The following is a 17,221-nucleotide window of genomic DNA, read 5'->3' on the forward strand; positions in this document are numbered from 1 at the left end:
TACTCATCAAGCATATATGTCTTATATCTTTTTCGCAACTGTTTGGTATAAGGGTAAGTCTATGTACGTGCATGTATCTCTTTCACACAGGAACAGACCAAACTTGGAAACCCTAATCTTTGGTTCTTGTGTAACCTGTAAGTACCAAACCTTTTATAGAGTACGCATACTTTGTTGTGCTCTTTTAAGGATGGGATCTACTCCAAGTTCTTGGGATTTACCAGCCGATTCAATTGATGATTTGGTTTATTTGGAGTTTGTTTTGAAGAAGAAGAAGAAGAAGAAGAAGAAGAGAACCCTTATGAAGTCTGACGAAATCGAATCCTGTGCCTCATGCTATTATGCGTTTTCTCATCAAGATCAAGAAAATGCTGAGATGGTCTCTGCTGAAGTAGTTCATGGTGTTAGAGCATTGCTCGGTCGAACTCGCATGCGTTGTTATCTCAAGCATGTTTGTCAATGTTAGTGATCAAAACTATAAGTCTTGATTTATATACTATATAGCTAAAGGTCTCGGACTAGGATAGAAAGTGTAGTTGAGATCAAGACTCCATGCAATCATCATATAAGACGAAGGACTACTCAAGGAACTGGTGGATCTTCATCGACTAAAAGGTATATGGAGACTTGAACTTATCTGTCACTCAAAATTCTATCTACTCTATCTCCTACTCTTGAGACAAAAGTCGTGTTGATGTATAGATTTTCATTATACACATTTGCTATTTCGAGCCGAGTTTAACTCGCCTATCTATTTCTCTAAATATGTGTTGGTAAGATTTCGCTTTAGCCAAATTCATCTTTAGCTAGTCACGAAAGTCATGTTATGTTTCAATCACTTTGGAAATTGCTCTGACGAAAAAGGGTCTGTGAATAACGACTGTATAACGTCCTCTGAGAATGTTTCAATGATTGAAATGAGAGTTTAGATTACATAACCATTGGTAGGATATAAGCATTATTATGGAAACACATCTATGTATAAGTCCTTATTCCTTGAACCAAAGTTTGCGAACTTTGTTGATCAAGAGAAACGGAATGTGGCGTGAGCCAAGTCCGCGAACTCAGTCTGAGAACCGGCGAAAGTTCTCGACCCGAGAATTTCTGCTGGAGTTTGTGAACTCCTTCCGTGATCTTAAGTCCGCGAACCCAGTCCGCGAACTTGAGTAGGGTTGTTCTTGAACTCATGTTTATATAAACTAAGGAATGCTTTTGCAAACCGTGGCTATAAAGTTCATGAACCGATTCGAGTGAATCAAACTGTTTTTGCTTCAATTGTGTCTTGTGTATTTACATAAGATCTAATCAATTGAACAACTATGTAACTAGTTTATTTGAGTCATTTGAACTAGTTATGGTGAAGAAGAATATGGTTGATATGAAATTGCTCATATGGCTAACCATTTGGTTAACTATTGTTGAACCAACAAATGTTAATGTTTGGGAACAGCTACATAAACCCAGAATTGAACATTTCATATGTGTATAGCAAGCTAAGTTTTCGATCCAACGGTTGAGAAATATTAGCTTGACTATAATCAGGTTTTCATCTAACGGTGAATATTGGATGCTTTGTTACCAAGCTAACATTGATTGCAAATCCTGATTTGAAAGACTATATAAGGGAGAACTCTAGCAACTGGGAAACCTAATCCACATACCTTACGTGTGATACTAGTTGTTCTAAGCTAGAGTCGATTCTCCTTTAACCTTTGGTTTCTTATTCTAAACCAGGTTAAAGACTTCATTGGGATTGTGAAGCCATACCGATACTACTTCTCTTGTAGTTGTGTGATCTGATCTTGTCGTTTCTATCATTACGAGTACGATTGTAATAATTGGCTCGAGATTTTATATCTCCGATAGGCAAGATAGAAAAGTAATCACAAACACTTCGTTGTATCGTTTGTGATTCCACAATATCTTTTTTCGCTGCGTCGATTAAGATTATTTTGAGGTGATTGATAATACTAGGCTGTTCTTCGGAAATATAAGAACGGTTTATCAATTGGTTCCTTTTCACCTTGATTTATCAAAAGACGGAACAAAACTCATAGGTATATTCTTGGGAGACGGATTTATCTATCACCGTAGACTTTTCTGTGTGATACAGATTTGTTTATTAAAGTCTTTGAGTTTGGGTCATAGAAACTCTTAGTTGTGGGTGAGATCAGCTAAGGGAATCAAGTACGTAGAATCCTGCTGGGATCAGAAGAGTAGGAACATAATTGTACCTTGGATCAGTGTGATATTGATTATGGTTCAACTACAGTCCAGACCGAAGTTAGTTTGGAGTAGGCTAGTGTCTGTAGCGGCTTAATACAATGTATGTTCAATTTGGACTAGGTGCCGGGGTTTTTCTGCATTTGCGGTTTCCTCATTAACAAAATTCTGGTGTCTGTGTTGTTTCTTTTCCGCATTATATTTTGTTATATAATTGTAATAGCACAGGTTGTGCATTGTTCAATCAATTAGAATATCCGACCTTTTGATTGTTGATTTAAATTGATTGACACTTGGATATTGGTCTTTGGTACCATCCAAGTTATCTCTCTAGTATTTGATAAAGACTCGCAGATTTCTATTTGCTTGAGTATATATCAAATCGAGAGATTGAGATATAAACTCTTTGATATACTTTTATCTATATTGAGGCTCACTGTCTGGTTGATTCTCTAGAAAGTATATTGGAGTTTGTCCAGACAGATTTCTAATCGAATTGTTGGGTGTGGTTGTTGTACCCCCACTTTTTCAATTGGTATCAGAGCAGGCAAACACGTTTAAAACCTTACAAGTCTGTGTTTGTAGCGATCTGACTCTATGGACAGAAAAGTATCTAGATACGCTTCACCAGAGTTAAAAACCAATCGTAGAAAAAGTTCTAATAAACTGGTTATTCTCCAGAAAAAGTTGGATGAACAAATCCGGATCAACTCTAATCTCATAGCAGAAATTGCAATTCTTAAGGATTTGAAATCAGTTAAAATCCCTTTAATGGATTTGAATAACTCCAGTTGCTTCTCTCTGAAGAACAATCATAAGTCATGTAATAAACAACGCTCACATGTTGTCAAAACTGCTATGACTCAGAACTTTTCTGACGATTCCAAAAGTGTTTGCCCATGTTTGTTTTGTGATTCCTCTAATCACTTTCAACATACTTGTATGTCCTTCCAAAAGAGACTGAAAGTTGCAAGTAATCTTCACACGAAAACTAAACAACTTAGTGTTTCTCTAAAAGGACGTACAAAACTATCAGGAAACCCTAAACAGGAAAGTACTAATAGTATGGGAGCTTTTTCTTTAAAATCAACATCACCCTTTCAATGGTTTCTTGACAGTGGATGTACCAGACATATTACAGGTGATCTCACATGGTTTGTTTCTTCTGACGACTATGAAGGAGGACCAGTAACTTTCGAAGATGGGAGTTGTTGCTACATTAGCAAGAAAGGGACGATCAAACTGCCTGGCGTACCCGAAATCCATGATGTAGTATACGTAAAAGGTATGACTGCAAATCTTATTTCTATTAGTCAAATTTGTGACAAAGGCCATTGAGTTTTCTTTAATGCAAATGGATGTGACATTGTAGACAAAACTGGGAAAGTAATTTTTCAAGGAACTCATGGTAAAACAACTATTATCTTCTTGATACTCAGTTTAGCAATTGTTGCAGTTTGACTAAGGTGGAATCGACAAATATTTGGCATGAGCGTTTTGGTCACATTAACAAAGAACTTGTTAGAGGAGTTCCCAAAATCAATGCAAAGATTGAAGGTGTATGTGGTGCCTATCAAAAGGGTAAACAAATTAAAGTTCACCATAAATCATCTCGAGATATTCTCACTAAAGCTCCACTTGATTTAATTCATATGGATCTCTTCGGACCAATTCAACAACCTACGGTTGCTGGTAAGAAGTATTCTTTACTTATGGTATATGATTACACCAGATTCACTTAGGTTGCATTTCTGTCTCAAAAAAATGAAACCCTTGATGAATTCAAGATTATTGTTAAAAGAATCCAGAACGAACAAGGTCGCAAGCTAAAAAAATTAGGAGAGACCGTGGAACTGAATTCAAGGACACTAAGGTGTTTGAATTTTGTGACGAACTGGGGATTATTCAACAATATTCACCACCCATTACTCCTCAAGCTAATGGAGTTGCAGAAAGAAAGAATAATAACATTCATGAAATGGCCAGGGTAATGCTCCATAAAAAAAATTTACCTCTAAGGTTTTGGGGAGAAGCTGTTTTTACGACATGTTATTTGATCAACTGTGTTTACTTACAATCTAAAACCCTAAACACTCCTTATGAGTTGTGGTATGGAAGAAAACCCAACCTGCACTATCTTAGAGTGTTCGGAAATAAATGCTTCATTCTAAAAGATCGAGAACAAAGAGGGAAATTCGATACCAAAAATGATGAAGGTATCTTTCTTGGCTATGCTTCTGATAGCCGTGGTTTTCGAGTGTTTAATCTCAGAACTCAAGTCATGATGGAATCAGCTAATGTCATCATCGATGACATTAGTGATTTTTATCATAATAATCCTCCTGTTGAATTGCCTCCAACCGAGACAATGAGAAAGTCAAAGAAATACCAGAATCAGTTGAAGTTATCCCAACTGTTGTTGATCCTGATATTTCTAGTGACGAGGAGAAAAGCACTGATCAGGCTACTCCGAACGAACAAGAACGTGTCCCTCCACGACACCTCTGGGTTCAAAGGAATCATGATCCCAACAGTATTATTGGGGGAAGAGATTCTACAGGTAAGACTATAGGGAAACTTCAAAACATGTGCAATTTTGGTTGTTATCTGTCACAAGTAGAACCGAGAAATATTGATGAAGCTCTGAACGATCCCTTGTGGGTGAATGTAATGCATGAAGAGTTAAATCAATTTATAAGACAATACGTATGGGAACTCGTACCTTGTCCCTCCAACATTAATATTGTTGGAACGAAATGGATATTCAAGAACAAGTATGATGAATTTGGCACAATTACCAGAAATAAAGCCAGACTTATCGCTCAAGGATATTCACAAATTGAAGGTATCGACTTTGACGAAACTTTTTCTCTTGTGGCACACCTTGAGTTCATTATACTTTTATTAGCTCATGCTTGTTTTCTCAAGGTTAAGCTTTTCCAAATGGATATAAAATCCGCGTTCCTAAACAGAATTCTAAAGGAAGAAGTCTATGTTGCTCAACCTAAAGGATTTGAAAACCTTGATTTTCCAGATCATGTTCTTAAGCTCAAAAAGGCATTATACGGGTTAAAACAAGCACCTAGAGCCTGGTTTGAAAAAATTACCACTTCTCTTATTAGAAATGGTTTTTCAAGAGGTGGAGCTGATAAAACTTTGTTTACCAGATGGAGTGGGAAAAATGTTGTCATTGCTCAAGTCTATGTAGATGATATCATCTATGGTTCAACTTCAGAGAAGCTTGCAAAGGATTTTCAAGTTTCACTTGCTAAAGAGTTTGAAATGAGAAATGTTGGTGAATTAAAGTTCTTTTTAGGGTTACAGATTCAACAACATAAGGATGGAATCTACTTATCTCAAGAAAAATATGCAAGGGATCTTGTTACAAGATTCGGTCTAGATAAGTCAAGTCTGAAACTGACACCTATGCCCACTACTGGTAAACTACACAGAGATGAGAAAGGAGTAAAAGTAGATCAAAAATTGTATCGATTTATTATTGGTAGTCTTTTATATCTTACATCCACTAGACCTGATATTTCTTTTAGTGTTGGTGTGCTAGATTTCAGGCTAATTCAAAGGAATCTCATCTTGCAGATGCAAAAAGGATCATACGATATGTCAATCACACTGTCGGGTATGGTCTATCTTACACTTTTGATACTAACACTGACCTTTCTGCTTATTCATATGCTAATTGGGCAGGATGTGTAGAAGACAAAGAAAGTTCATCAGGGGGTTTCTACTATGTAGGGTTGAATCTTGTGGCTTGGCATAGAAAGAAACAGAATTCACAATCCATTTCTACATGTGAAGCATAATATATTGTTGCTGGCTCATGTTGCACTCAACTCCTATGGAGGAAACAAATGCTAGCTGGTTATGGAATTGATACTGAAATAATGAAGATCTTTTGTGATAACTCTAGTGCGATTCGAATCACTGAGAATCCCGTTGAGAACTCAAGAACAAAGCACATTGATATAAGGTACCATTTTATTCGAGATCTGTATGAAAATGGTATCATAAGTATGGAATTTGTGCCTTCCGAACAGCAATTGGCTGATATTATCACCAAACCATTAGACATTGCTACTTTTCAACACTTACGGCAGTCTATTGGTGTTTTTTTGGTTCATTAATTGTTTCTATGACTCTTGCCCCTGTGCTTATCTCGATCTTTTAGGCAATTGAGTTTGAAACTCCAATAAGTGTTTACTTTAATTTTGTATTTGTTTCCGTAGGATTGATTTTTCTGTCAGAGTTCTTTGTGTGTTGTGTCAAAAGAAATCCTTATTTTCTTTCGAAATTAAGGTCGCTCTTGTTATTCTTTCGAGAATGACATTTAATGGCGGAGAGTTCTTTTGAACTTGCGTTTAATTGCCAAATCTCTGTGGGGAGTGCGGCTGTGGAATATTATAGGGGTTATCTTGTATCTTTATAAACTCCTTGATGAATGCATTTATCTTCAGCTTATGATTGCATCTAAAGAACAAGTTGATATATGCTTTCTTTTGGTCAAGAAATGTCTCTTTCGGAAATTTCATTAGGATCCCGTTCTTGTACCTTTGCCAATTTTACTCACAAAAAGGGGGAGAATTAATATGTAGTTCACACTACAAATACATATGGTTTTCGGATCACTATGTAAGGGGGAGTGGTTTCCATGTGAGATGGAGCATTGACTAAGGGGGAGTGATACATATCACCATAGTATTGTTGTTAAAGTTGTGATACAATTGAACTTTGACGCTGTGTAATTATACTATGACATTGTATAACAATGATTGATAACTCCTGTTTTCTCGTTGTTATAGCTACGGATTTTCAACAACGATTATGCTAAACTTACAACCTTTGGGATCACTGGAGTACTTGGAAGTGACGAAGATTTCGAGTAATGTTGAAGATTAGGAATGTGGAATAGGAGCTACAAAAGTTAATTTATTTATTTTTTTTATTTCATATGTATTAATAGTTTTGCCACTAAAATTGACAAAGGGGGAGATCGTTAGACCATTGCTCGGTCGAACTCGCACGCGTTGCCGTCTCAAGCATGTGTGCCAGTGTTAGTGATCAAAAATATAAGTCTTAATTTCTAGTAAGGGTAATATGGTCATTTTCTCAGTCTGAAATATTAACTTTACTTATTTTTAATAAGGGTAGTCTGGTCATTTTCACACTCTCAATAATATTTATTGCACTAATTTCCAGTAAGGGTAATATGGTCATTTTCACAGTCTCTAATATTTACTTTACTTATTTCCAATAAGGGTAAAATAGTCATTTTATAGTATGTAACATTTACTTTATTTATTTCTGATAAGGGTAGTTTGGTCATTTTCGTAGTCTCCATGATATTATTGCACTTATTTCCAGTAAGGGTAGTATGGTCGTTTTCATTGTTTGTAATATTCACTTTACTTATTTCCGATAAGGATAATCTTGTCATTTTGACAGTCTCCATAATATTTATTACACTAATTTCCTTTAATGGTAATATTGCCATTTTCATAGTTTTTAATATTTACTTTACTTATTTTTAATAAGGGTAGTTTGGTAATTTTCATACTCTCCATGATATTTATTGCACTTATTTCCAGTAAGGGTAATATGGTCATTTTCATAGTATGTAATATTTACTTTACTTATTTCTTATATGGGTATTTTGGTCATTTTCATTGTCTCCATGATATTTATTGCACTTATTTCTTGTAAGGATAATATATTCATTTTCATAGTCTCGATGACATTTATTGCACTTATTTCTAGTAAGGGTAATATGGTCATTTTTACAGTAAGGGTAATATGGTCGTTTTCAAAATGTGTAAAATTTCCTTTACTTATTTCCGATAAAGGTAGTTTGGTCATTTTCACAGTCTCCATAATATTTATTGCACTAATTTCCATTAAGGGTAATGTGGTCATTTTCTCAGTATGTAATATTTACTTCACTTATTTCTGATAAGGGTAGTCTGATCATTTTCACAGTCTGCATAATATTTTGTTGCACTTTTTTCCATTAAGGGTAATATGGTCATTTTAACAGTCTGTAATATTTACTTTACTTATTTCCGATAAGGGTAGTCTAGTCAGATTCACAATCTTCAGAATTTTTATTGCACTTATTTCGATAAGGGTATTCTGGTAATTTTTACCATCTACGGAAGAAGCAGATATGTCAAAGTCAAATTTCTACAAAGTCATGACTTGTTGACTTGGTCTTGATCCTGTTTTCTAACATTAAGAAAATTAAAAAGAAAAAGAAAAATGTATTTTGATTTATAGAAATGAAATATAATTGTTAGTTTGTACAAATGTGGGAAACTTCGTGACAAGTAAAATTCAAAGTGATATAATTTTGGGGTTGCTTTAGATGTGGTGAAATATTTGGGTGTAATCATCACTTTGAATTATAACTGTGATTGTCTGTAAAATTGTCAACAAATATTATTGTGACTAATAAAAGAATTTAACATTCATAATTATTATCACGAATACAAAATTTAATAACAGTTATAACTGTTGCAGGACTTATCACAGGTGTATCTGTAACTGAAAAATAAACTGTGACAGGTTGCATTGTTACAAAATCCTGGTTTTGGTGTAGTGTCTTGTGCATATACTGTGTTGCTCCATAAGTTTTCTTATGTTTGAGCATGACCAATTGAATTGATCATTCTCTTGTGGTCAGTTTAGTTGTTGCTCAGTAAGTGCTCTTATGACGAGCATGACCAATTGAATTTATCACATTTGTGGTTAATTTAGTTGTGTAATTCCAATTGAATTAATCGTGGGTTTTCTTGTGGTTAATTTAATTGTGCATTAAGATTGGATTAATCATGAATTCTTTTGTGGATAATTCAATTGAATACTTTGGATTCAAATTCATGTTTTCATGTGATTTGGTTATGTCCAAAGATCCTTATTTTCTTGTGAAAGTAAGGTCGTCTTTGTTGTTCTTTCGGGAATGACATTTTATGGGTGAGAGTTCTTTTTGAACTTGTGCTTAATTGCCAAATCTTTGTGGGGAGTGTGGTTGTGGAATATTATAGGGGTTATCTTGTATCTTTATAAACTCCTTGATGAATGCATTTAGCTTCGGCTTTATGATGGCATCTAAATAAGTTGATATAGTATTCTCTTTTGGTCATGAAGTATCTCTGTGAAAATTTCATGAGGATCCCACTAGTTTTCGTATCTTTTCCAATTTATATTTACAAAAAGGGGGAGAATTAATGTGTAGTCTGATACTACAAATACATATGGTTTACGGATCATTATGTAAGGGGGAGTGATACATATCACCATAGTATTGTTGTCAAAGTTGTGATACAATTTAACTTTGATGTTGTGTGATAATACTATGACACTGTATAACAATGATTGAAAGCATTTGTTTTCTCATTGTTATCGCTACAGATCTTCAACAACTATGATGCTGAACTTACAAACTTTAGGATCATAGTGTACTTGGAGATGCCAAGGAGATCAAGCATTTGGATGAGAAGCTACAATTTTTATTTATTTTGTAATCCATATATATTGGTAGTTTTGTTACCAAAATTGACAAAGGGGGAGATTGTTAGAGCATTGCTCGGTCGAACTCGTATGCGTTGCTATCTCAAGCATGTTTGTCAATGTTAGTGATCAAAACTATAAGTCTTGATTTCTAGCCTATTTATAGATGTCTCGGACTAGGACATAGTTTGTGTAGTTGAGCTTAGACTTCACAGCGCTTATCACTTGAAGACGAAGAACTACTAATGAGAGCTTGTGGGACTTCATCGACAAAAGTTATGTGGAGACTTAAAATCATCTATCACTTGGAAAGTCTATTTCTACTATATCTCATATATTGAGACATAAGTCGTGTTACGATATAGTTTTCTCTATACACATTTGAGATTTCGAGCTGAGTATATCTGTCTTACATATTTCTCGAAATATGTGTTGGTAAGCTTTCACTTCGACCAAGTTCATCTTATATCATGAGAAAATTTCCGAGTAACATCTTACATGATTTGTGTGATACAATCATTTGGTGTAAGACTTGGAATGTTTCGATAATGATTATTTCAATATCTTGAAAATTGTTTTGATGCTAACAGTGTGTGAAAACGACTATTATCATTGTAGAAGAATGTTTCAATGATTGAAATAAAGAGTTTAGACTATGTAACCATCTTTGGATATAAGCATATATAGTGTGTTCGCACATTAGTGTATAAATCCATAAACCGGGAACCAAGAGTATGCATATGTGTGTATACGAAATTGGTGAAGGAGACGGGTTAAGTATGCGTACCCATACACACACTGGCGGAAGTTTTCCAACCGAAAAATTCTGCTGAGTTTGGGAATTAACAAGCTCTTAACTAGTCACCTTAAGTATGCGTACCCGTATGCATACTGACGGAAGTTTTCGAAACAAAAATTTCTGCTGAGTATGGAAACTAAACCAACTCAAATCCGGTTGCTTAAGTACGCATACCCGTACGCATACTTAAGCTGGTTACTTTATCAAATCGGTCAGTTCATGAACTTAAACATTTAAATTATAAGGAATGCAATCTTTGATAACCGTGGCTATAATGTTCATGACTGATTCAAGTGAATCAAACCGATTTTGCTTCAATTATGTTCTTGTATAAATCCATGAGAATATAACAATTGAACAACTCTTTAACTAGTTTTATTTGAGTCATTTGAACTAGTTATGGTTAAGATGAATAAGGTTGATATGAGAGTAATCATATGGCCAACCTCGGTTAACTATTTATGAACCAACATGGGGTATACGTTTAGGTACGGTTACATAAACCTAAATGAGGGTATATTTCATTTGTGTGTGACAAGCTAAGTTCGATCTAACGGATGATTTGTGTGTGACAAGCTAAGGTTAAAGGAAAATCAACTTTAGTCGCAAGTAGTATCACACAAGAGGTGTGGGATTAGGTTTCCCAGTTTCTAGAGTTCTCCCTTATATACTCTTCAAAACAAGGTTTGCAATCAATGTTACCTTGGTAGAAAAGCATTCAATATTCACTGTTAGATGAAAACCTGATTAGACTCAAGTTAATATCTTTCAATCGTTATATCGAACTTAGCTTGTTACATACAAATGAAAAGTGACTTCATTTAGATATGAGTAACCGTACCTAAACGTGTACACCTTTGTTGGCTCAACAATAGTTAACCGAAGTTGGCCATATGATCGCTTTCATATCAACCATATTCATCTTAACCATAACGAGTTAAAATGACTCAAATGAAACTAGTTCTAGAGTTGTTCAATTATTTATATTCCCATAGAAGTATACAAGACACAATTGAAGCAAAATCGATTTTGATTCACTCGAATCAATTCATGAATATATTATAGCCACGGTTTGCAAAAGATTGCATTCCTTAATTTATAAATGTATTAGATCATGAACAAACCGATTTTAGAACATAACCTACTCAAGTATGCGAACGGGTACGCATACCTAAGTGGTCGAACTAAGTTTGGGTTCGTCTGTACGCGAACGGGTACGCATACCTAAGTGGCCGGACTAAGTTTGGGCTCATCTGTATGCGAACGGGTACGCATACCTTCCAAACTCAGTTGAATTTCCGGAACTTGAAACTCACGCCAGTACGCGTATGGGTACGCGTACTAAGTTCCCTGACTTTCACTAAACCAACTAGTACACATACGGTATGCATACCATGCTCCCCGGACTTAGAATATCTTGCAACAGTTAGCATACAAGTACGCATACCATTCTATACCAATCATGGTTATTTGTTCTAAACTCAGATTTCAATCATTGAAACATTCTTAGAAGACGACAATAGCTGTCTCACACAAACTATTAGCTTCAAAGCAATTTTCAAGTGTTCGAATGATCAATACGAAACATTCAGAGTCTACATCAAATGAGTATCTCACACAAATCATGTAACATGTTACAAGGCGATTTTCACATGATCACCTTTTGACTTTCGTCAAGAATATAAGATGAACTTGGTTAAAGCGAAAGCTTACTAACACATATTTCGAGAAATATGTAAGCGAGTTAAACTCATCTCGAAATATCAAATGTGTATAATTGAAGTCTGTAGCTATACGACTTTTGTCTCAAATAGGAGATAGAGTAGATAGACTTTTGAGTGATAGATGAGTTCAAGTATCCACATACCTTTTGCTAATGAAGTTCTACAAGCTCGCCTCAGTAGTTCTTCGTCTTCGATCAATGAACGCCGTGAAGTTTAATGCTCAACTACACTTACTATCCTAATCCAAGACTTAGCTATAAGTAGACTAGAAATCAAGATTTATAGTTTTGGCAACTAAACTAGACAAACAAGCTGAGATATCAACGCTTGCGAGTTCGACCGAACAATGCACTAACAGTAAAGATGATCCAAGTTTATGATATTAATGAGATCCCTTGAATTAGGACTAATATTTTCAAAAACAACTTTATTTCTGTATTTTCATATGTGCCAGATGATGCAAGCTATTTTTTAAATCTATTACCATTCATCCAAAAATAAACCACTTTTAAATATTATTATTATTATAATAAAAGACTGCCTCCAGGGGTTTTTAAATAAAAAAACTAAAAGACATAGCGAACCAAATTGTTTTAACAAAATTATCTACAAATAAGTGATTTTCATCCTCGGATATGTCAGAGTTACCTAGTTTGCACAAGAGATCATTTTGCTGGAGATTGCTAATGTGGGTGACCAAATTCTGGGGGTGTACTAAGTACTTACCAAGGCAAAAATTGTTTTGTTTTATATGAAAAACTGTTTTATTTTATTTGAAACTTGGTACACCCCAGAATTCCATCCCCATTAGCAGCCAGGATTTCACTAGCGTAAAGAATGTTGTACTTTTACTTCTAAAATATTATTGTTCCAGTTGTTTGGAGGCGGTACCAGACAAGCCTATATATGCCATGGAGGATTGCAGTGAACGGCTTCGAATGCTCGATTACACCCCCGTAGACACAGTGTCATGCAATGTTTTGGGGCCTCGCATCCCCCAGTACGGGAGTTGTTGCTGTGCAGTATCCGCCTGACGATAACGTTTGATGCTTTCTATTATATTAAAAAAAAAACCACGTGTCTAAGTGGGTAATCCTTGTTTTTCAGTAAGCATCCAGTTAGAAATCACGAAAAACAAGAATATCATACCTCCAACTTTATGAAAAATGAAAAATGTTTTGATTTAGGCACATGTGACAATCAATCTATACCCGGTGGATAAGAGAATTCATGTTTTACTTTTGTCATCTCCAAAGTAAATAAATAAATAGTTGGTGCATCAAGTGTGAAGTCCACTTTCTCTGAATGGGTTGCATTATTTTCCTCGGGCAGCGTTTTGTATTTTAGCAAATGCTGTGTTGTAGTTGATTTTAACCATGCTGCAAAGGATATTAAAGAAATGCAAGCGGTCTGGAACTCCTTGGAAGATCTCTGGGAAGACTGCTCCTATTTCCACGGCTCGTTTTTGTGTAGGCTGCCGAAAAAGTGTTTGTGGATAGACCGAGAAGGAAGGAAGGACGGACTACTTGGAGAAGGGTTTGCTAAGTGCTCGTTTAAGCGCAGAGTTTGCTTGCAAGATACCATTTGCATGCATGCGTGGAAAGAAGTTGAGATTCCTCGTTTGTTCAACCCATTTGTACCTGTGCCTGACTCATTAGCCGGGGTTAGTGCTTAATTTTAATTCTGACATGATATAAGTTCATCGGTTACAAATTTTCATTCTTTCAAGTTTCATATCTGACTTGCATCTGTGCTGGTTAATGTTATGTTAATTCTATAACGAAATGAGGCCTGAGGAATTCCCGCAAGTAGGGTTCAACAATGAAATTGATCGGATTCGTCCGAAGGACGACGACGTCTGGTGGCCTTTGTTGAAGGAGAGCCTAGCTTCCAAGACATAACTCGTGCTAAGAATTTGAGTGGGAAAATTAGGCGTAGACCCAAAAAAAATAATATTTTCATTGTCAGGCCCACAATTAATTTTAGGTACCGTGACACTCATAATTATTTCCGTGACACCCATAATTATATAAAATTATTAAAAATGTCTGCATGACGGAGTATTCATCAGGGGTATAATTGGCAACGCAACTTGGATATAACATATTTAAAAATCCGCGCCTTGCAATTTTACAAATTTTATATCGTTGGAAATCTTTTTAAGAGAGCTATGCAACGAGTACAAACAAGAATATCAAATTTTTGTTTTTCACGAAAAATTTATGGGAAAATTTCGAAAACTGACTACATATTCGTTATGCAGCCTCCAAAAAAGATGCATAACACAATATGCATACACCGCAAAAGATGCATAACACGTTAGGCAACCATATTTTTGTTCATGCATCTATTATTTTGGTTTATGCAGCCACTAAAATGTTGTATATGCCTGAATCCAAAAGAAAAAACAGACGCATAACGAATTATGCAACCGTTTTCTCAACTGCATAACAAGTTATGCATCTATAACAGGTTATGTAGCCATTGTTTTGGTTGATTTTAATGTGTACAGATAAAATTGATGCATAATGCATTATGCAACCATATTTTCGGATACATAATAGGTTATGCATCCATTTTCATGACTGCGTAACATATTATGCATATGTTATTGTAGGTGCATGACAAGTTATGCAGTCTTTTTTTTTGTTGGTTTCAATAGTAACAAAAAAGTTGATGCATAACGTGTTATGCAACCGTTTTCTGGACTACATAACAAATTATGCATTAACTTTTGTTGATGCATAACAGGTTATCCATGCATTTTCATAGTTGCATTGCATGTTATGCAGACATTTTCCAAATTTACCAAATTATATCCTCCAAATTCACCACCACCACCAACTCAATCAACAGCTAAAACACCCAAAAGAAGACCTAGAAATGGAGTCATAGCCAGTAATCCCATCAGCTCGTGGACGTCTAGGCATGTTTCCTCTTCTTTAACAAATCACATGCAATAATATTATATTCACAAATATTCTGAAACTGTAAGAATACTTGCCTACATGAAAACTAATTATAGGGGTGCCATTTTGATAATCCAAGGTCCAGATTGGTTTGGATCACATGCATAAATACTTGCCCCTTACTAATCAGTCGTTCCCACTATGAATAAAGTGTTTTGGCATTGGCCTTGGAGAAACAAAGTCGTACCACTAAAAAAGGGATCCCATTTCCTTAGTGGTCCACATGTGGCTAACATAAGATGCATGATCAACACGTCACAAATCAAGCACATTTTCAGCTAGACTATACAATCTTAAAACAACAACATTTCCTCTCTTCAGTGGCAGCAGCAGTAGTTTTCCTCCATTAATATGTCGATGAAATCAATAACCTGCCAGCTCTACAAATCTTTTCTTTTTCGTTGCATTTCAGAACTCTCCACGAATGAAAACATTTAAAGTTGTCAATTTACACTACGTGCTATGCGTCTTCTCGTCTTCTGTAATCGAAAAAATTTGGCTTTCTTCTTCTTCTTGATTGATTGATTAATCAATGTTGTTCCAAATCCATTACCTCGTAATTTTTAGACTATGCAGATAAAATTGGTGAATGGGTTATTTGGAGAAGTTGATGTTAATTGAAAAAATTGTAGAAAATTTTATTGGAATGTGCCATGTTCTTCATTCTTTTTCTCTGTTTTTTTTTGTTTGATTAGTCTCTTAATATCGAAACGATCCAATGGATGATTTGATGAACTGGTAAAGCGTTTATTTAATTGCATTTGGATAGAAGTTTAATCTCAGCTTGATTAAATTGTGAGAACATAAAAACAGATTTAGATATCATCGGACATTTTATACGACGAAATCATAATTTCTGTGAAAATAAGGGCCTGTGAATAATTTTTTCTCAGAAAAAGGGTTTCTCCGTGAAGTTTTCCGTGGCTGGGTTTCTCTGTGGAAAAATTTGGAAAAATGGGTGTGGCGGTAGTTTTCACAATTTGAGTTGTATGAAGTAAGATATTAGGTATGGGCTGAGCAAGGCCCATCCTATACTACTTTTTTCTTCTGAACTTTTAATGCCTTTCCAGAGAAACCTGTTTTGAAGCATACTGAATTTTTTTGAGGCATACTATATAATGCCAAAATAGGGTCACTAAACAAAAAACAACATCATCCTTATCCATCCTTTTTGATAATGACATAACTACCCTTAAATAATTAGTGTTAATGATTATGATTAGATTTGATTAGCTAGGAATTTTAAGGATTAATTAAAAATAAAATTATTAGTGGTGAATTAGTAGATAAATCAAATTTATGTGAGAGAGTTGGGATTTTTGAGAGGAAGAAGAAGAAGTGAAAAAAACTTGGGTTTTGAATTTTGAGATTTTAGTGATTAGAAGTGACCAAAATGGGTGATTCAAATCAGAGGTAGACTTCTATACGAGGTTTAATTTCTTTTTATAAGTTGAATCTTTCAAAAAAAATGAATTTTTAAAACCCAGATCTACTGACCAGATGAACAGTTCGGCTGATAACTTTTCAGCCGAACCTCCGTTTTTTGAAAATATACCTAGGTTCGGCTGAAAAGTTGTCAGCCGAACTTCACTCTGAAACTGACAAATTTAGGTTCGGCTGATTCGAACAAAATTTAGCAAAGTCGCGTGAGCCGAACATAGTGTTTCTCTAAATCATACACTAGGTTCGGCTCAAAATTGATACTCCAAGATCAGCCGAACTGATCTTCTGAAAACCCTAATTTCATCTTTGAAATCATATTCTATCGATAAAAAAAAATAAAATCAATCAAAAAAAATATGGGTTTGTTACACATACATTCTAAAATACATCTAAGAGCAATTGAGGTTTGGATTTCGCACTTCAATATCACTCACTTTGATTCGTGTTTGCTTTACTTGATCAATTTCTTGATTGAATTGGAGTCCAAGATGTTTAAGTTTAAAGTTTATTTTGATTTTTGATTTTAGGTTTTTGAGGACAAG

Source organism: Papaver somniferum, chromosome 1, assembly GCF_003573695.1.
Source record: "Papaver somniferum cultivar HN1 chromosome 1, ASM357369v1, whole genome shotgun sequence".
NCBI lineage: Eukaryota > Viridiplantae > Streptophyta > Magnoliopsida > Ranunculales > Papaveraceae > Papaver > Papaver somniferum.